Here is a 23,173-nt window from a genome sequence, read left to right on the forward strand (position 1 = left end):
CAGGGGACTGGACTCGATGACCTCTCGAGGTCCCTTCCAGTCCTAGAGTCTATGAATCTATAGGCAACCTGTGGCACGCAAGCTGATTTTCAGTGGCACTCACACTGCCCGGGTCCTGGCCACTGGTCCAGGGGGCTCTGCATTTTAATTTAATTTTAAATGAAGCTTCTTAAACCTTTTTTAAAACCTTATTTACTTTACATACAACAATAGTTTAGTTATATATTATAGACTTATAGAAAGAGACCTTCTAAAAATGTTAAAATGTATGACTGGCACGCGAAACCTTAAATTAGCGTGAATAAATGAAGACTCGGCACACCACTTCTGAAAGGTTGCCGACCCCTGGTATATGTGGTTCAGGAAATTTTACAAAAGACTTCACAAATGCATTATACTTCATCGTTGCATGTTCTAATTTCATGATTACTCTAACTGGCATAATCAGATGCAATTACACTAATTGCATATATAAGCAATAATCAACCAAAAATTACACTTAAAAAAAATTCTCCTTAAGGAAATTCCTACAACAAAAAAACATTAGGGCGACTAAAAGAGCTGAGTGGCAAATCTATTCAGGTGAACGGAAAGTTAGCATTCAGGCTTAAAGCCCCAAGACCGTGATGAAATAAGACACTGCTACAACACAGTTATATCTGGGGACCCATTTTTAACTTCGGTTAAGTGGGTGCAACTCCCATTGAAATCAATGGGAGTTGTGTTCGATTACACTCTGGCTGAATTTGGACCCTAAACATACGGGATCTCTGAGCCATTGCTGTAAATTTCCTTGCTGTTGCAGGTTTGTCTTATATCTTTTATTGAAGAGATGGGACCAGCTACACAGTCTGGCTTCTAAAGATCTGTTGAACTTTGATTCCAGATCCAAAATATGTAGCTCAAACACATCTCTATTTTAGTACTTTAATATAGTCATTCAATGAGAAACTACAACAGATTATTTTATTTTGCTGTTTCTTTCCTTTCCTTTCTTGATGGCCTTTCATTGTCAGCTCAGGAGTAAATTCCTGGGGAAACTGAGGCTCCGAAGTTAATGACCTGATTATCAGAAGTGCCGAGCACCCTTAAATCCCACTGAAGTCAATGAAAGTGCTCAGCACCTCTGAAAATCAGGCAATAAGTAACTTGTCCAAAGTCACCCAGAAGGATTTGGTATCAGATGCGAGTAGTCCTGTGTTCTGAACACTAGGCCATGTCTCTCTCCTGAACTCCCTATCCAGTAGAGATGACCAACACAGACATACAGCTTGGACTTTATGTGTATGCCAACCTCCTCCATCACAAATACATTTAGCATTTTTGTAATACTCCATTTTTTTTCTGAGAATGACAAAATTTGCAGCCGGCCATAGGACAAGCTGAAGGGAACTAGCACAATAACCATGTGTGGGTTGTTTGTTGTTGTTGTTTGGGGGGAGAGGTTTGCTTTAAAATAATAGAAGACATCAGAGTCAATGAACCATAATGATTAAGGTATTTGTAAGTATTAATAGTGAAGTATCTTGACCCAGCTAATTCAACAGCAAAGTAACAAGTGAAGACACTGCACTCTATTTAGGATTCAAAATACTGAACAAGTTTCCTTTTAATAATGGCTTTTCAAACATCTGTGCCAATAGAAAGCTAAACAGCAAACAAAAATAAAAAATACTTGTATTGTTCCCAGGTAAATAAATAAATGGATTAGTCTCAGGCATGCCAATTTTTTTGTGTTCTCTGTAATGATGTCTTGGAATTGCCCTAGAAAGGGCATGCAAGGACAAATGAACGGAAAAAAGGGAACCACTGGAATTGGAACTTAAGAAGTAGTTTCCAAAAATTGGGCCTGATGATTCCCCACAGGGTGGCAAAATTGCCTTTGACTTCAATTGGAGCAGGATCAGGCCCATATGACACTCAACAAATTATCTCTGAAACACTGCAAAAGCATCATGGCCTTTCAGTAACAGTGCGGTAATCAGGGTGCACCCTCTCAGAATCAGCATAGGGCAGAAGATTATGGAAAGACTCTCTTATTTGTAGCTTGAAAGGAAAGGAGAGAAAAAATGCACAGCAATGAAAGTGGTTTCATGTGCATATATTTGCATGAATAAACAGTGCACAAGGAGTCTGCTTCCTGTTTTTAACAAGGGCTTTGTTTGTTACAATTCTAGATAGTCCCTGTTGTTTGCATTGTGGCTCAAGTGGGACCTATCGTGGAATCTCATCAAAGGTTTCCTGAAAGTCAGGAAAAGCTGCTAAAGGAGCAACAGTTATTATCAGACTAAACTGTGACCCTGACCAAGGGAAAACAAATGGAATAAACATTTGGGTTTTCTTCTGGGACAATAGTTATTGCTGGCTGTATGCCCACTCTCACATACTGGTCAGTATGTACAGTAGTCTGCATTAATGGCTATGTTATAGGCATTAAAACAGATTCATGAAACCACAGGATTATCCACTTAATTACAGATGCACTGATTTTCTACATACTAATGGTAACAACAGAGCCCCCATGGCCCCGATGTGGGATACTCCCACACAAGGCACAAGAAGTTTCACTAAGTTGCCTGTGTGGAGTTTCTTGCACATTCTTCATGATATAAGTGTGGATAAACCCTCTGCCTCCTCCAGCCCCGTCAGGGAAGCACTTTTGGGGCCCAATCTTGACATCACTGGGCTATTGATCAGGCCCTAAAAGTGAGGGACTTCAACACAGCAAGCTGACCTTTCCAGCGAAGCCGTTCTCTGAAACACTTCTCAAAGCTCAGCCGCTCTTTTAAAATAAGAATATTAGTAATCTGTTGCCATAGCAATGCTTCCTTACCCTTGACAACAAATACTCCAGCACTTAGCTTCTATAAACTCTGCCTACCACCCCCTTCTCCCAGTCTAGCATTATCCTCTCTCTCTCTCTCCACTTTTTGTTCTTCTCACTTGTCTGTCATTTAAAACAATTAATACAATAGCTGCTAGGAAGCAGCACTGTTCAGTCATCAGCCTAACTTGCAGCAGTGCCTAGTACCTGCAGCTCTTCGCTGACTTCAACTGCAGTCGCAGGCACTGGTCACCTCTGAAAAGCAGAGTGATTTCAATTCCCAAAACTGCAGTGATGGAGCTGTATATTCCCCTCAGAGTACAGACAGCTTCTCACTCCTCTCAACTTTCACATCTAGAGTGGATTTTATAAAGTTGTCATTGTTTCTTTCTACTACCCAATCTGTCTGTCTGACGTCCCCTATTGTCTTTTGTCTTATACTTAGAATGTAAACTCTTTGGGCCAGGGACTATCTTTTGGGGGTTTTGTACAGCACCTAGCACAACGGTGTCCTGGTCCATGACTAGGGTTTCTAGGTGCTATGGTAATAATAAATAAATAAATAAATAAATAAATAAGCAAGGAAGCAAGCAAGCAAGCAAGCGTTCAGCCACAAGTTATTGAGCTCAATAATGTTCGTTTATAGAGTAGAGAAGAATAATTCCCTCTCAAAGAAATTATTGGATGAAATTCTCTGATCTGTGCTATACAGGAGGTCAGACTTGATGTTGATCATAATGGACTTAAAATCTATAATGCTGAATTATTTTCCAGTAGCTGATTAAGATTAATGACACTCTTAAGGAAACTATTTATGGCTTTCCTTTCACCAGTCTGTTCAACAATAAAGCCCTATTTTGTGGCTTCCTGTTTTTGAAGTTATGGGTCATTGCATTTCAATGGGAATTCTCATTTACATAACGATCATTCCCAAATGACCTAATAGTGTTTTACAGATGTTAACCCTGAAGACCTCTAGGCTGGACAGTGGGCAAGAACAATCATTTTACAGAATGGGAAATAGGGCAGAGAGTCTTGCTAAAGTCCTGGTACAGCCAAGTATAGAACACAAAAAGTTCTGACTGTCAATCAGAACACCCCAGCCTATTGTAGAATTGTTGGTTACAACTGTCTTCGCTGGAAGGGAATGGACAAATGGGACACCTGCACTTACACTGTCCCCCTAGACCATCCACCATTCTAAAGACTGCAGGAAGAACTTAGACCAGGCTGTCCAGATGGTGTCTGCTTGATTGGTAAACCAATCTTAACCATGCTTGTAGAGGGCAAAGATGCAGTCTTGCATACAAGGTTACATAAGCCGATGCTGCCCTCTGACCCAGCAATCTGAGCCTCATTTGGGCCATGGTGGATAGGTGAATCCTGAGGGGGACACACAGATTTTAAATAGTTCAGAACCTCTCGAGGAAGAAAGGCCTTCGCTACCAGTAGTGCTGGAACTAAAGGTGCTACCACACCCCCTGGCTTGAAGTAGTAATAACAAACACCAAATACATGGTTTCCCCGGTTTCCATCAGCACCCCCACTGTAAAAATTGTTTTAGCACCCATCTTTGCTATTGTAGAATAGAGCAAGGCCCCGATAAATTCCAGTCTCTGTGTGAGTACCAGTGTTGACTTGTCTTTGTTCAGCATAAGTCCTAGAGAGACTTCACTCTAAAAAGAGAGAGAATGAACTGGAAATGTGCAACGACCTGATGATGGGATGTGCCACATGTGACGGTGGCAGACCAGGTGCCAGATCTTGCCAAGGCTTTAGGCCTCAGCTGAACACTGACAAATACATTGCTGGAAACCAGTCTGTTTCACCTGTGTGTTAGTATAGCTAAGGTGGCTTTTGAACATATAACAATATGTTTAGTGTGTAGACATTATGAAATGCTTGTAAGTTGCTGAATGCTTTAGTCTCACTTATAATATTTTTATCATATGCTATAATATTTAAGTTTTTCCATATGACTGTAAAAAATAAAACTGAATTCAGTCAGGAGTGATCATCTTCTAACCACCAAGAAGGTCTATCAAAACTAACTGGGCCATTCTGGGACATCACAAAACAAAGACTTTGTTAATTATCCCTTCACACCCAGGAAGAGGCTACCTGCAAAAGGGCTCATCCCATCAACTTGAATTCTGGAAGAAGGAAATAAAAACAGTGGACAAGAAAATGTTTCATCTCTCTTCTGGTGTTTGGACTCTCCCAGGGCTGGAGCTACAAAACAGAAGCAGAGATTCCCCAAGGTCAACTTGGGTTAGCCCTGAAAGACATTCAGAGCTGCCAGATTACTACAACTGTGTCACCTTTTAAAACCATAGATTCTAACTCATCTGTGGATATGTGCTTGCCTGCTTTAAACCTTGTAATAACTCTCTAATTTCTTTGTCCTAATTAATAAATTTTTAGTTAATTTCAGGATTGGCTACAAACCTTGTCTTTGGTGAGATATTTAAGGTACAAATTGACATGGGGTAAGTCTCTTGGGACTGGGACCAACCTGAATATTTTGTGATCTTTGGTGTCTTGCCACCAATTATCACTAAATCCTGCTTGCCTGGGTAGCAAGAGAGACTGGAATGCCCAAGGGAACTGTCTGACTCCACGGTAAGACTGCTATAGTGCTTCAGAAGTTCACATTTGTTACTGAGTTGGTGAAGTCTAATTATAGTCTACCAATTTGGGATCATTGCCTCGCTTCTTGGCACTCACAGTCATGAGCCACTTCAGTCAGTCATCTAGGTGAGAGATGATGTGTCTATTTTTGCTCCTGAAGAATGCCACCTCTACTGCCACACATTTTGTGAAGACGTGGGTCTGATGCTAGGCCAAAAGGGAAGAACAGTGTACTGATATTGCCTGCCCACTGCCATGAATCTGAGAAACTTCCTGTGACTTGGTAGCACTGTGATTTGGAAGTAAGCGTCGCAAAGATTGAGGGCAGCAAATCAACTGCTGTGATCCAGAAAGGGAAAGGCAGGGAGACTATGCAGAAGCTAATACACTTGATGAATATGTTGAGACTGCAAAGGTCCAAAATGAGCCTTAGACCGCACTTGGACTTGAGGATTAGAAAATATTTTGAATAAAATCCCTTTCTTTGAAACTGAAGGGAGACTTCTTCCACAGGTCCTTCAGCTTTTAAAGCAAGCTGCACCTGAAGCTCTTGAGCAAGCAGATACTTAGCAATGGGTACCTGAAAAGGGATGGGGACGGAGAGTGGGAAGGGGAGATGGAGAGAAACTGGATTGGATATCCCAGTCTCTGGGTACTTAGGGCCCACTTGTCCGTGATTATGGACTCCCACACATCCAAAAAGTGAGATAGTCTTTGCCCAAATGGAGAGATGACAGTGAATGGATTGTGAATCACTGGTTTGCTGTCATCACAGGAATAGTCAAAAAGCAGATTTCCCCACAGATACCTGAAAATGGGCCTGCTGTTTGGAGCCAGAGCTAGAGCTCTGAGGTCTGTGCCTTCTTTTCAGCAATTCCACTTGACTGGGTGGGTAGAAAGGCTGTCTATAGCAATGCTGGGAATGAAGAGTCTTGTGTTATCTCTACTTGGATATAGGGCCATAAAGCTTTAAGAAGTGAAGGGTCACTCCAAATTTTTTGAACAAATGCCATGTTTCATCAGTCTCATCTGAAAATAGAAAACCACCACCAAAGGGAAGGACCGCTACAGTCTGTTGTATGTTAGGCGTGTGAGTGGGTCCACTACTCACCGCTAGGATGATGCCTCCTCCTGGTCACTCAGGGGTATAGCTCATGAGGTCAACGCCGCTTCCCACGGTTGCATGCCATCTCTCCGACTCTCCCTCTGGGTCTTTAGACTCTTTCTTGCTTTTCAGGCCGCTGCTGCCTCTTCGTGACTCATCCCTCCAGCCAGGTAACCAAATGATTTCCCCTTCCGGGGTTGGAAAGTCTCTTCCCACAGACAGGCTCAGGCAGTCTTCCTATTCACTGCCTCGTAGTGCAACTCCCTCAGTGGCTGGCAGGGGAATCTGAGCCTGCTCTCTACTCCAGGTTCTGGCTCAGGGATCTTCTATCCCCGAGTCAAGGTCTGTTCCCTCTTAGACTTTATTGCCTTTCCCTGAGCCCTGCCCTACCTTCCTGGCTTTCCCCTCATCTGGGTTTGCCTGCCCAAATGCATCTCCCCTCTCTCAGGGAGTGACTGCAGACTTTCCCAGCAGCCTCCTCAGCTTCTAATTTCCTGTCCTTATAAATCCCAGCCCAGTTGTTGAGTTAATTAGCCCTCTTCTCAGTCTGCATTAACCCTTTCAGGGCAAGTGTGGGGTAAACACCCCATCACAGACATTATACCAGAATTATATAACCCTGAGAATCTTCTCATTATGATTGCAGAGGCATAATCTTGGAGGAACTATCTGTAGCGTCCAATGCAGACTGAAGAAATGTTTTCCAACTAGACGGTCTTCCATCATGAAGGCTTAGAACTCTTTCCTGGAATCCTCAGAGAGTTTATCTACAAACTTTGACAGAGCCTCCCAGTTAAGAAAATCATACTTGGCTAACAGTGCCTGTTGATTAGCTGGCATTTGTAGAGATGAAGTGGAATAAATCTTTGTGTTCAGTCTCTGAGGCTCTTTCCTTGGGGGCTGATCTGAACCTCCCTTGCCTTGGCCTCTCATTGGCACCCATGACTTCCAGGAAATTTGGAGCTGGATAAGAGTCAAAACACTTGAATCCCTGGGCAGGCACATGGTAGTATTTGTCTAGCTGTGGGAGACAGTGACCCAGGTGTACTCCATAGGGCTTTCGGTGGCTCCAAAAGGGCCTCATTAATCAGGAGGACTACCCTTCCTGGGGTTGCCCCTTTGCAGAATATCCAACAGCTTGTGGGTATTCCCCTGCAAGAACTCAGCTTCTATACCAAGCAGAGAGGCCATTTTTCTAGCAAATCCTGATAAGACTTAAAATCTTCCAGGACTGGTGACGATGAGCCTGAGACCAGTGAGTCCTCTGGGGAGGCCAAGGATAAATTTACGAGAGCCAATGTAGCTGCCTGGAGCAAAGCTTGTTCCATCAACAATGGCTCATCCTTCTGGGGTGGGTGGTCAGCAGGAAAATGCCTGCTCACTCATCAGGCACACAAGACTCTAAAAATGGATGGCTCCAGAGACATCCTCCTGCAGCCAAGTGGAGATCAAGATCTGGAGGATCTAGTGGGGGCCCCACAGGTTCTGCAAATAAGACACTGGAGGCAAAACTGTCTCAGGCCACACCAGCCTCTCCTTACTATGTGACTGGTACAATCTGGCACCAAGGGTCTTCTTCTTGAGGCGGCCTGGATGATTTACTAAACTTCGTGCACCATGGCCTGGGTGGGGAGGAGCTAGAGGGCCCTCTGAAATATCAGTTGGCATAGAAGGTACCAAACCCAGTGGATCTACTGGGCGGCCCAATCTGTCCACTTCAGGACGAAGACAAAGGCAGTACTGGAAGTGGCAGCATGGTCAGTATCGCAAACACCTCCTGGGACATTGAAGGTCTCGCCTCTAAGCCTGGTACAAGAACAGGCTTACCAGGTGGCAATGCATAGCCCAGTGTCAACACCCAGACAGACTAAAGCCTCAGTACTGGAGCCCCAGATGAGGGCACAGTCGGTACTGGTGCTGAAGACAAATCACTTAGGACCCTAAATCCCACTGGTTTTTAGTGAGAGACTGTCCCTGCACCAAAGAACTAATAGTTTAAATAGAGAATGATGGGAAGGGAAACAGAAGCAGAAGCAGAGAGAGGGGAAGTGACTTCCCCAAAGTGTCACAGTCTTTAGAAGAGAACTCAGGTATTCATATCCTGAGTCCCAGTCAAATGTCTTATCCACAATGCCTCTTTAGGAAGCAACAGCACCCAAGATTTATTAGTGTCTCCTAATGGTTATAAAGTTCAGGCTAATTTCTTTGGACAGACACTGTAGTTGCCAGGATAAGTTATTTCATCTCCCATTCTATATAACATCTTATCACATTCTTATCTGCAGGTCTTGATTTAACTGTTCTCATCCCTCTCACATTCCCTCTTTCTTAGCCCATTTTAATTTTGTTCTTTTATACAAGATTTTTTAAAAGCTCATCTCTGCATATAAGATTCTGGGAGTGTCAAGAAATGGAAGTATTATTTCTAAAAATGAATGAGATGTGAGTCATCTGATGAATAAGCACATTGGATCTGATAGTCTCAATCAGTCTATGTGCAAGCCCAGATCATTTCATTATCTAAATCACTTGTCCATTTTATATGCTAATGTGCCAGCGCTCTGGGGCTGGGAACAGGCTCCCATTTCACAGACCCTGGGATAATTGCTGCTGATCTCATTAGGTTGAGATAGGCAGCACACTCCTTGAAATCTATATTACAGAAGACGTGGACATTTACATAAATGGCTGTATTTATTAGGTCCAAAAGTCAACTTCAGAGACACATCAGATGTCATCCAATATTTGGTTTAAGAGCCACACCAGCAGATGGTCCTGAAGATCAACTCTATTATCTCCAAACCATTTCAGACTCAGAAAACAGAGGCCTTCATCCTGCAAACAAATCTGCCCAGGCAGACCCTCATCCCCTCAGAGCACCCCACTTAAAGTCAGTGGGGATCTATGCAGTTGTAGGATCGAGGCCAAAGCACTTAGAGGCCACATAAATCATGGGAGTTGAACTTCTAAGCACTAACATTTAAAAATTAAGCTCGGACATGCTGTGCATCACACAGTAAACGAAGAAGGGTAAATGGGGTCTGATGGGGATAATTAGTCTGTATGACATGGTTCACTGTGCAGTGCACAAGAAGTAGGTGGGGTGGTTAATTTCTCCAGTTTAGTTTAGCGTTGTAGCAAAAATGCATTTAAAAAAAAGAAAACATTGTGAAATAATTAAAGTTAGATCCCAAGCACTTTTTACCCCATCCAAAGCCATATCTTCATTACAAAAATTAGCTGTTACTTATGTGTGCAGTTGCAAGCACAGTCAAGGATAAATGGGGTTCAGCACCATTTTCAGTAATCATTGTTAAATGGGCAGGTGTCACAACCCCCACAATGTACCAACAACATGGTCTGAATTTAGGCTCTTCAGCACAGTCCTCTAATACTTGAGTTAGGTTTAGTAGATGGGAGCAGTAACAAACACCTATCATCTGAGGATCAGCCACTGAGGCGGGACATGTAGCACACTATACAGTGGTTACACAAGGTTTAGCAGACAGGTCAAAAGTCACCAGCATATTATTGATATTGCCTTCAACATTAATCATGTCTGATGTGCTATAAAAGTCCCAGTGAAGAAGGAAAAACAAAGCATTTATCACAAGGCAGTTGGGCTGTAATTCATTTAACACAGCTGCAAACCACTTCCTTCTCTCTCATTCACACTAAAGAGACCTTTTAACATAACCTCAATGAAAGGGCAATTATCATCTCTCTTGATACAGTCATAATGCCATAAGATCTGTCAAGTCCCCCACTGGGATAACCCCTTTACGTTTCTATCTCCTTCCAAGTCATTCTCTCTCAAGTGCCAACAAGTCAACACTATACGTCCACTGGCAGCCTCAACGTTTCCTTGCCATTGCATACGGGAGTTAATGACTTCTAGTGGGATTACATAACTGGCAGAATTCCACTGTACTTTGAACTGGTGCTTCTGGCAATAGTGAAATATGAACCCGAGGAAGGGCAGATCCTCTCAACAGACAAGAAGCTGCACCTTGAGAAGAGAGGCTAGCGGAAAGGAGCTTAATTCTGTCAGGTCTTGTTAATTCCGCAGTCTTCTAGACTGTTGCTAATGTGAAGGAGAGGCTAAAACCATGAAAGGGCAGAAGAGGAATCACACAAGCAGTTAAGAGGAATATCATACAGGAGGCAATGGACTTCTGGTTTCAGGATAAATGATCATACCCAATGCAACCTTCCTTTCTAGGTTGGAAAATCAATGGAAAAATACTTCTAAAAAGAGAGCAAGTATTTTGGGTCTGTGGTTGGAGGATGGTTTATATGCTAGAGGCCTCAGCCTGTTCCCACTTGAAATCAATGGCAAAACTCACTCCCAGTGATGCTATAACACAGGCACAGGCTTAGCACCCAAAAGAGAAGAGAAAGCAACCACATTTAAGAGAGATTCGTTGATCACCAGGAAAACTTCAAATCCCTGAACCTGTCATCACCATTAGGGCCAGCTTCATTCCTGATTTAGACTCCTCTGGCTTTAATGGGGTATGTCTGGCCCTTTGTCTTGAGATAAAATCAGCAGCAATTCAAGGGAGACCTCTGCAGTCACTCACATAAAAAATGCCCAATACTGGTAAAGTGAAATCATCCTGTTCTGTTACTGTTGGTCTCAGCACACAGGAGCTGGTTGTATAGTGTGGCCTCTTGCATCTCTGATGACCACCGCATAAAGGAAATGTTGGCTTTGTCCATGCTGGCCAAAAACAATAGGTTGGGGGAGAGTGAATTATAACAGAAGCCAAACTATGTCCAACTTTTGTTCAAGTCCAGGTTACTTCTAGTCAGTGAGTCAGATTCTCAGCGGGTGTACATTGGCATGGCTCTACTGAAGTCAGCTGAGCAATGCCATAGTAATGCATGAATTTAACAAGAGTTGAACTCCATCCATATAGGACACACTATGTTTTACCTCAAACATGTGTGGATTGTGCTTCACGCTTTTCGGCCACGCTTCCATGGTCGGTGTGATGGGACCTTTGCAGGTAAGTGTCACTCTGATGATGTTTTTTCACTCCCTTCTCCCATGCTTCCTTTTAAATAATTGAGGTCATGGCTCCAGTTTAATTTAAGGCCTGATCTACACTACAAAGTTACATCAACCGACATCAACTTGTTTCAGCATAGTGCTGCACGCATCTACGCCTAAATTTGTCTCCTGCTGACATACACACCCCGCTTCATTGATGCAATACCACCACCGCCCCAAACAATGCAGAGCCAAAGTTGACCTGCTTCTGTGGACATAGTGCAAGTGTAGACGCTGAATTACCTGTGTCAACCCTAACAGTCCTCCAGCAGTTGTCACACAATGCCCCATCTCTGTGACAGCGGTTGCGCTAATCAAAAGTTTGAACTCCACTGATCACAGATACTGGAAGCCCCCTCCCCCTTTACAAACCATAGCATGTTTCTGAAATGCTTTATCCTGGTTCCCCACCTTGGCAAGCACACCTACTATCCCATCTTTGCAAGCATCCACACAGAGAGCTACTAGACACACTCCTGCCTGTTGTAGGGCAGACGAAATGGATCTCCTCGCTGTGTGGGGAGAAGAGGCATACAAAGGAATACAGACATTTACATGCAGATTGCGCTGGGGATGCTAAACCTGAGGTACAATAGGATGAGACTCAATGTCTGGTGAAAGCCAAGAAACTCTGGCAGGAATATCAAAAGATGTGGGATAACAACAACAAATCTGGGGCCATACTTGGTGGGGGCCTCCCCAGCATCCCAAATTTGAGTGTGGATACTTAGCAAGAGCCAGCCTTGGAAACGCTTCCAGTGCACATTGAGAAGATGGGTGGAAGAGGAGAGCACCAAGGGGGACACAAACTATGTGGTGAGCCAACAGCTGTTTGAAACTAAGATGGAGTTTCCCAAACATACATTACACTGTGATCCCACCACTCAGTACTTGTTTCTTAGGTCCAAAAGTGCCAATCCACCATGTGGAGTTGCTCTGTGAGTTAAGTTTACTGTGAGTTTATAGTTGCCCATCTAAGCACAAGTGGTATTGCTTAGGATCAGGCCATCTAAGGGCAAAGTTTTTTTTTTTTTAATTTAACATTTTTATTGTGGTAGTTCCTAGAGGCCAGCTGGGTTGGGGCTGTTTTAACAATTGAAAAAATTTTGTTGTGCCCATTCCCACAAGAGTTAAGTTAGAAGCAAGATTGGCTTATCTGTCTATTTTTATTTTAGGGTATTTTAGAGTTTACCATACTATCTGAGTGAGCACTTCCCTGGTTAAAAAAATATTAAATGTTTCTGGCTGATGGAAAATGCCTTGGCATTCAGCTATTAGAGACATTTTTTAAATGGCTACTTTTACAATGGTTATCTTTGCAAATAGCTCTTCTCAGCTTGTGCTGGACAGAGATTGCTTAAATTGCAAGTTTCAACTGGAAAAAAATTAACCATGTTTCAATTTAAGGCAACCACTACCACTCAGTTCCAGTTTTGGGGAATAGATTCTGCTCTCAGTTAAACTAGTGTAAGTCTGAAGTAACTCCAAAGAAGTTGATTGTCCAAATTCTCTTCTCACATTTGTGTAAATTGGGTATGCCTCTACTGAAATCACTGGTGTAAAGCTGATGTAAAGTGAAAAGATAATCAGACTCACTGGAGTCACTGTGGACTTAGACCAGTGAAAGTCAGGACAGAATCGGTCTGTTTTCTACTACAGAACAGAATACAGTAAAGAATCTGTACAGACACTAAGTTAAAAGAAGTGTATAGTAGTTTTCTATGAAACTGGGTTAATGGCATTCAAAGACAAGCTTTCCTGTGAACCGCTGACAGGTAAATGGATAGCAGGAATGACAATCTGATGAGAAACAACATAATGCACTCCTCACTTTCTGTCAATCATGTGTTCCCAAAAAAATCTCTAAATTAGAATTAAATGCTATATTGCCACCTCCGCATTCAGAATAATTTTGTTCCATATGAAGCTTTTTTCCTATGTAATCATCATTCTTTATATTTCCACTCAAAAAAAAGGGAAAAAAATTAAAGACGTTTATTTTGTTATTTTACAAAAAAAGAACGGGATAATATTTTTTAATTAACTTATCTCCAGCGTTACCAGGTCTTATTTATTTCAGTTTATTTGGCCAGGGTGAAATTTACCCTCTGCACAGAGAGCTAGCAAAAGGCCTAGGCACCTCTTAAGTGTCAGATTCCCCAGCACTTAGGGGGTGAAATCCTGCCCCTATTGAAGATGGGAGGAGTTTTACCATTCAATAGGACTTCGGTAAGACTCTTATATGGTAGTTTTCCAGCTGTACTTTAAAAAGAAAAATCATCAAGGATTAGACCTTTAATAGCTGTCTTTTAGTCCCAACTCTGTAAACCATTTAAGCACAAACTTATGTCAATCCCTATTTGGCAAGGCACTTGAGCACATGCTTAACTTTAAATACATACTTACATCCCAGCAAAGTTAAGCATGTGCATAAGTGCTTTGCCAAACAGTTGAATTGTGGCTTTTATGATCTGTTTTAATCGTGGCCTTTTTGCTGTTTTCATTTTAATGTCAGTACATTTCTCCTGGCAGTAGCCAGCTATATTCTACGGACCTTGACTGGAAGGTGAAGAAATACTGCAGACTCAGAAGTCCAATTTTCAATGTAGAAAATAATTTATTAATGCATCAAAATTATTCCTGATGTTATTCCACTGACCTCAGTGGGGTTATACCAGAGATGAATTTGGGTCACGCTGACCCCTGCTTTTTATACCCATCACATATTCCTCTGGGCACTGACTTCTTCATGAGTGTGTTCTGCGCATTGCATGCATTTCAGGGTGGTTAAACATTGGAATAAATTGCCTTGGGAGGTTATGGAATCTCCATCATTGGAGATTTTTAAGAGGAGATTAGACAAACACCTGCCAGGAATGATCTAGATAACATTTAGTCCTACCATGAGTGCAGGGGACTGGACTAGATGATCTCTTGATGTCCCTTCCAGTTCTATGATTTAGAGAGAAATTTTCAACAGGATAGGTTAGGCTTTAACTACCTCATTTTAAGTGCTATACAACATGTTCTTTACCTGCTATCGCCACTAAGCAATCATCAAGCCTAAGGGTATGTCTACACTGCAGCTAGGAGGTGGGTTTGCAGCACTGCGCCATACTCAAGCTAGCTTTGATCAAGCTAACTTGCTAAAAATAGCAGTGAAGTTGTGGCAGCATTATTGGTGCCATGGGCTAGCTCTTGAGCAAAAGGTGCCCAGAGTCTCACAAGGGCTTCCACTCAGGTGGCTAGCCCATGCTACCACCCATGCTGTTGTGGCTTCACTGCTATTTTTAGTGAGCTTGCTAGATCAAAGCTAGCTCAGGTATGTCTACACATGCTGTAATCACACCTCCTGCTTGCAGTGTAAACATATCCTAAGAGAGAGAGCCTGGTCTAGAGCTAATAGTCCAGGACTGGAAGTCAGGAAAGCTTAGTTGTACTACTGAATCTGTTACCAATCTGGAGTGTTAATTTGGATATGTTACAAATCTCTCAATTCCTCAGTTTCTCTCTCTGTAAAATGGGGCTAATAACTCCCTAATCCATAGGTGTTTGACGCTCAAGTCCTTTGAGATCCTTGTCTCAAAAAGAGTATTAGTATTGTAGTCTGCTTTGAGGTCTCACTAGCTTCCACTGGTGTTTGAAAGCAAAGTGCAACATCACTGTTTTCCATGGCTGAAGCCCTGAGCTTCCTTTAAAGAATGACCAGTATTTTCATCTTCTGAAATGTTTAACTGGGACAATCGCCAATATATACATTGCTGGAGCGCTGCTTTGTACAGAGTTTGGAAAGTGACAATTGCAACAAAAAGGTTTCAAATAATAATAATAATCAATTACAGTTATAAATATATATAATTTCTAGTGTTTGGTTGTTTCCAAAATGTTGGCCATAAGTGTCAAACAAGCAAAGTGTGCTTTGAAATGTTTTGCCATATGCTATTTACTTAGGATAGGAAATTCAGTAGGAAAAACACGAGTTGTGAATTAAACAGGCTTTTGAAAGTATTTCAAGTACTAAAAGCTGCACTGGATATAAAATGTATAAGTCTGTCAAGTGACTTTTCCTTTGTATTTTACTTGTCTGTTTTATAGCTAGATGGAAGATGGTAAAAAATCCTAAAATATTTGTTTAGGAGAAAAAACATGTTTGAGATTCGATGGAAACTAGTGAACTGGGGAGGGTGGGTTTGTTTCTTGTATTGTTTCAACACTTAAGGTGGTTGTTCACTTGATACCTTTACTTATATTGAACAGTACCTTACCAAAGTCTTACCCATGGGACTACTTGTGAGGTAAGGTGCTACTAAACATGAGTAAAGGTATCAGAACCTTGCCCTTACTCAGCAGTGCTTCTAATATCAGTTAATTTCCAGGTGCAGTTCAAAGGAGTAGTTTTAAAGTACTTAATAGCGTGGGATCTGCCTATCGAGAGACCACGTCTCCCTTTACATTTTATACCCAGGACACGGAGATCAGCTCTGCTGCTTGAGTTAACAGTCCTCTGAGTTAAACATCAAGGAGATGCCGGTGAAAGGGTCACTTTCCCCACTGCTCCAACACTCAGGGTCTTTGTTTGTTGATATTGAGGGAGCACAGCGGTACTGCCAACAAGCAGCGTTCAAACAATCAGGACTCAGGCCCCCCAAAATCATGAGACTGGCTTAAAAAGTATAAGCTACAATAAAATTGCAAGAGTTGGCAACACTGGCACAGCAAGGTGCTTTTATTTGCTTAGGCTTTTGCTGGGGAGGCGAGAATCAGGGTATTTTGGGTCTTGCTGAGGCTTTAAAAATTGGGATGTGTCCTTTAACTGCTGGTTGATAGTTTGTCAGTTGTTAATATAGCAAGCTCAGCATATGCCCAGAGTGAATTTCACCCCAGTGCAGAAGACCAGTATGATACCTATACATCACTTAAATCCTCAAAATAGGGTGTAAGTAGGTCTCAAGCGTTGCATAGGCCTTGTGTTGATCCTCTCCACTACAGTGAATCTCCTTCTTAGAGTGACAGAATTAGTGCATATTTACTAATAAATATTGAGCACATTACTGTTCTAGATTTTATATCTACATATTGGGTCAGGAAACCCACCTCAATATTCCAGTTGGTACTTAATCCCTTAACTTCTTCTTGATAGATACTTCTCATTTCCAAAGAAAAAGTGAATTAATGTTCTTGCCAGTGCTGTTAATCAAAGCAGCAAAGCCTCTGTTCATCGTGCAAGACCCAGGTGACTGCTCTGAGGGATTAGCTGTTACTGCATTTAGTTCTGTAAAGCGTTTATCTCAGCTGTGTTCACAAAGGCTGCCTATGAAGACATTCCCATGCAGAATTCCTCTAGCAACACTGATGTGTGACTGCGGCCATCAGGCTCTGAGAGCACCACTGGGGTGGAGATGAAACGATAATTGCACAGGCCAGGTAGCTATGCAAGTATACCTCAACCACAGAGCTCTCCTGGGACACAGAGCTAGTCAAAGGACAGCCAGGTAATTTGGCACACCCCACTTCTATTACTGAGTTCCAGCAGATGCAGATACTAAGGACTTCAGAAGGGATCAGCACCTGCAATTGGGGCCAGCTTTTCAAAAGAGCTCAGCATGTTAGGTGCACGTTGGATGCCAAGCTCTTTTGAAAAGCTGGCCACAGGTATCATAATTGGAGTGGCTGAAAAATCTGACCTCAAATGTGGGTTCTGAGCTCTTGAAGCGCCCCCCCCCCGCACTCTTTAGGGGAAAAAATGGTCCAAATAAAGTCATTGGCATCTGTCCACAGGCTTTAATACAAGTTGGACTGGGCCCTAGATAACAAAATTCTTTGTCTGAGTGTTTAACACAGAGATAAGACCATAAGCAGCTATCTATTAATGTAAGAGACGTTATTGGAACTAAAAACTACAAAACAGTCATCAGCAGCTACTGCAGCCTTTCTAAGGACACTATCAGTTGTAAATCAAACATTCTGTTACCATAGCATCATTTTGATTATAAGCAAACATTTTTAAACTCCAATTTTTCAACATAGATGTTCTGTTTGTTTTTGTTACTGCTCCAGTGTACTGATTCCCCAGATGAATTTCACTCCCTGGCTGCCTTGCCTTCTTGAGCAGAACTTCACATATTAATTGGTGCAGGCAGAAGAAGTTGAAGTTTAGGATTTGCTTGTAAATGTCTCAACTGCAGGAGAAACTAACATTTTCCCTTTTACTCATCAAGAAACTCCACTTGGGTGTGGTTGGAAATACTTGCAAAGCCTTGAACACATAAGGCTCAGAAATTCCAGACCTGTGGTTTTTTTCCAGGCTTCTAGGTTGCACCATTGGCATCTCTCAACAATTGGCTCAGTGTGAATGGAAAAGATCACTGAAGTGTCAGGCCTGCCCAGCTGCCTACAACCACAGAGTGTGCTAGTAAGACAGCAACTCGATGTGACAATCTGTGAAGCATCAAAAAGAGAAACAAAGAATCTAAAGTGAGCACCTCAATTTCTAAAAGGGAGTGGAACTTGATCAGAAAAACTTGACAGGGATGGCAGATACAAGGCTATAAGGAAGGATGGGGTGAAACAATAGAAATTAAGCTATCTGGAGATGAAAATAATGTACAAGTGCTCTGCATGCTTTTAAAATTAGTGCAGGACTGGGTATCATAAGCCAGCACTTCCCTTCCGTTCTTGCAAACAAGTTAGAAACAAGAGACATGCCGGGTTAGCTAAACAGCTAAACTCAAGATCAAGCAGCTAGGTGGCACCGTGAGTTCTGTAGATCAGTTTTTCTTTTCTAGAACCTCCAGTTCAAAATCTTCTTACAAGTGCTAACTAGTTTGGTGACCTTATTCTGATCTCCACTTGTGCACATCACAAAAACCACCAGAGGGACATGACTGGCAGTCTCTGCTCAAGAGGTGCACTGGACTCAAACTGCAAGGGTGTTGCAGACTAAACTGTCTGAGTTGTGTGGTGGAAGTTTGCACACCACCTGTTTGTATTAGTGTGTAGCTCAAGAAAGTGTTGCTGGTCCTTTCTCTTGTACATCCAACATATTCACTGACCAAGTTTAAAAGAAATAAAAATCCTTCAGCACTGCTGTGTTTTATCATTTTAAATCATGCTCAACTGCGCCCCAGGGATGGGCTAGGTTATGTGAGACCCTGAAAGGTGTCTGCAGCATGAGAAGATTTCTCTGAAAGACATCAGACAATACTATGGCCTAATCCCATTTGCACTGAACTCAATGGGAGTTTTATTTTGACTTAAATTGGAGTAAGATCAGGCCCTAAATCTGATTGCACTGACTCAGTTACCAGTTCATGCCGAGGAGACCAGCCAAACTATTAAACTGATGTAGATTGGTCTGGCTCAGAACTGCTGTCAGAGTTGTTAGGGGGCTTATTCCTTTACCCTCTCACTTCCCTGGTCCTTTTTGCATGAACAGAGAGCAACAATACCTGAAGTCCGAAGGTGCAAACAATTAGATGTTTACTGGGGTGAACTTTCAGCAAGCATGATTTCAGTTTCCTTTCAGTGTTGCTTGGAACTATGCCAGGTACATGTACATGTGGACAGCACTAACATTTGCGAGTTAAAACAGAGGGTCATTCTGCATACTAGAATTCAGTGCACATGAAAGAACATCTAGAGATATTCACTTTGACATTAAGAAGAGATGAGAGCATCAGCTGGTGTAAACTGGCATAGCTCTATTGACTTCAGTGGAGTTATGCTGATTTACACCAGCTGAGGATTTGGTCCTTAAGATTTATGCCCAAGTTTTCACATTAAGTGGATGTTGCACTTTTTGATTTTTTATAAAAGGCATGTTTCTACAGGACAAGAACCAGGCTGTGTTTTTTTAACTGAGTGGCCATTATCAGTCTCTCTCCCCGCCCCCCAACACACACCCCTTTCCTCTGCCCTGCAATGCACTTAAATAATGGCCAAGATCATGGAGAATTTGGGACAACCATGCACACTTCTTTTGGAGATGGCTACAGACAATTACTTGTGGCATAGAAATCACTTTAATGAAGACCACTGGGCTTGATGGTATTGAAGAATGAGAGCTGATGTGATGCATCAGCTGCTCTTTCAAAGTTTCGGAACAAGTCCCCAATGATGGAAAGTGACTGGGGGGAGGAAAATTGGCAGCTTTACTTGACTGTGAGGCATCACGGATATTTCAGGCAGCAAGAGATTTCCATGCAGAAGCCCAGAAAGAATCACCCTCACTCCCCTGACTCATTAACTTTGCACCATTGCAAGCACAGCATGTGACTCACTGGAATTAGGTTTATATTAAACTCACAAAACAGATTGTTTGGCTGTTATATAACTCAAGTAAATGTTAAAATACTAGAATACGTCAGTCAAGAAGCTGGAGGAGCCTGCTTTCCAGATAAAGCTTGGCAACGTAAAAGCCAGGGGGACATGGTGACGTATTGTGGACTATCTGCTGTATTTCACAGAGAGGAAGGATGCCTTTGGGATTAAGGCACAGAACTGGGACTCAAGAGATCTGGATTCAATTGCAGGCTCTGGCACAGACTCTCTGTGTGACCTTGGGCAAGTCACTTAAGTTTTGTGTGTCTCAGATCCTAATCTGCAAAATAAGAAAAAATAATACTTCCTTTGTCCATCTTTTCTATGCAGAGTGTACTCTTCAAGGTAAGGACTGTGTCTTTACACTGACTAGTATTATGGGGCTATAATTTCAGTTAGGGACAACTGTAATAATAAATGAGGAGGAGGAGGAGGAGTTTAGATGTAAATTATTCATACGATTCTTAAAAATGAAATGGAAAAACAAATAGACAAGAAGGTGCTGCTCCCACTATGGCCCTTGAGAATGAAATTCTCCCATTGCCACAGAATAACCTTCTAGCTATTACTGGTGTTCATTGTGGGGGAGAAGGGGGAAGAGGGAGATGGCTGGAAGAAAATGAAGTAGTAAACAACATGCCACACAGCAACGTGACCTCAGCTAGATGGCTCATACTAATTATTGCTCACTAGCCAGTCAGAATCCAACAAACTAAGTTAAACGGTGTAAAAAATAGAAACGAAGGGCCAAAACTTCAGATAGCATCAATTAGCATAGATTTATCATGGAGTACAATCGCTTTTCACTCTGCCTCCATCTTGGTTATACCCAGTCAACAAATACCTCTCACTCAGAACTTCCAAGCTTTCCAACAGAGTGGCGCACGCTTGCAGAAGAAACTGATAGGATTGTGCGCCTTCATGAGCACCATCACCTATCTCAAGTGGTCAATAACACAATGCAGACATATTGTGAGTGCGGGGAACTGCGATGGTAACAATTGACTTCACCTGCACTTCCTGAGCCAACAAGGAGACTCTGAAAGCAACCGCGATTCTGACGTGTCTTTACTTGTGAAAGAGGACTGAAGTCACTCTGCTTATTTTGCTGAATCTGTCTAATGATTGATTGCCTGCTATTCTAGTGTCCAGCCATCCAAGCAGCTGCTGATTAATCAGCAGTTTGCAATAGGATCTCATTCCCATTATAAGGATTTTCTTAGTCAAGATTAGATACACAATTATACAGAGTGTAATGTTTTGCATCTTGTTTAGACACTCAGTAAAAAACACACTGCTATTAGCCCAGCTGCTGTATTCCTCTAACTTCATAAGCGCCATTAATACGAATACATACAGGGCTGACGAGAGGGGGGGAAGCCGGTACAAATTACCGGGGCCCGGCGGTCCGGAAGGGAGCCCGGGGCCCGGCTTCCCCCCCCCCCCATCGCCTTACCGGGGCCCGGCAGTCCGGAAGGGGGCCAGGGACCCGGCTTCCTCCCCCCTCACCCCCCCGTCGGCCCTGTTTAGCCGGTCTGCCCTTGCTGAGGGGCCCCCAAAAATTTTTTCACCGGGGCCCGAACCCGCTCTCGGTGGCCCTGAATACATAGGGCCCAACTCTCTCCTCTCTTGAGTAACTATGGGGAGATTACAAGACTGGGGGAGTTGCATGATAATGAAATTAAGGAAACATTAGGGAATAGTCATATAAAGCACATCTTAAAATTTGCAAACACAAGTATTCGTATTGGAATACGCATCTGTGCCACTGTAAGATCTCTCGTGTAGCCGCTCCATGTCAATGGGAGAGAGCTCTCCCGTCGACATAACGACATAATTAAACCACCTCCAACGAGCAGCTACAGGCCAAAAAATTATCCAAATAAGTTATTTGGCAAATCATTTCTAAATCAGCAAAAATCCCTATCCGCTTACAGACAACTCTATCAGATTTAGGGAATGTTCAGTAAAATTCATTACAAATTATTTGCCCTGTTATAGCCACAGATAACCAAGCTACTGTATCCCAAATGCTTTTTATTTATTATACCACACAGGTAAAAGGAAGGGGACAAAAACAGTAGAATCTAGGGTCCCAATACAGCCAAAGAAATAAACAGTGTAAGGTTAACTTAAAGGCTGCAATACAGCACTATCTTCAATGGGGTCTACTTACTTATGTGCTTCAAGTTAAACATGAGACTCCATGTATTGAAATAAACTGGAGGATATCATAACTAATTTAAATACAAAACTAAAAAAGGGATTCTCCTAGACTGTAAGACAACACCTACAAAGAAGAAAGAACTGAGTACTGAGGAAAAAGTACTGGAAGCACCCTTTTGCTACAAGGTATTAATTAATTATTATAATTATATACTTGGTGCTCTTTAAATATAAAAATATTTTGTTCAACCTGTAAAGCAGGGCTGAGCAGAAATCCCATGAGCTGGCAAACCTCAAATACATGTTGGAAGACTACATACAAACCTGAAGCCTTAACATTCTAACTGTGTTGTTGGGTATTTCCTGCTCTGTTGGGCAATGTCATTAATTAACACCAAGTTCCTGTAATGAAGGTAAGCAGTGTAAATAGCAACACTCAATGGCTATACTATAAACTCAGAGTAGTAAATGTAAATATGTGGTGGACCAGTTACTCCTAAAGTAAAATAAAATTCTACAGTATTCTAAAGCAATAATCCCAATCCCTTCAATATGGCTACTATAAACTGTAGTGTTTTGGACCATTATTTCAAGATATTGTAGTATGCTATAAAATAAAGATGTTTTCCCCAATGCTGTGATATTCTCCAGTCCATGCAGCAAGTGTTTGTATCTAATGTATTGGTCAATACTTGGGATTCAGCCAATGGAGGCCAATTACTAGTGTAGCTGCACCAGTCCAAACCCCAAGTGTAGACAAAGAAAGCTCCAATTTGCACCAATGGAGTTTATTGAAACTTTTGTAAACTCAGCTGGTGTAAAGGACAGATTTTGTAATCTACACTTCAGGTTTGCACCTGTTCAGCTCCATTGGTTGCTGGCTACCAATCGTTGAGTCAGGGCTAATCCCAAGTACTAGGGTGACCAGATGTCCCGATTTTATAGGGACAGTCCTGATATTTGGGCTTTGTCTTATATAGGCCCCCTTATTTCCCCCACCCCATCCCGATTTTTCATACTTGCTATCTGGCCACCCTACCAAGTACACACAAGGGCCTGAGAAGCACTGAAT

Source organism: Terrapene carolina, unplaced genomic scaffold, assembly GCF_002925995.2.
Source record: "Terrapene carolina triunguis isolate 2854851 unplaced genomic scaffold, T_m_triunguis-2.0 Scaffold231, whole genome shotgun sequence".
NCBI classification, from domain to species: domain Eukaryota; kingdom Metazoa; phylum Chordata; order Testudines; family Emydidae; genus Terrapene; species Terrapene triunguis.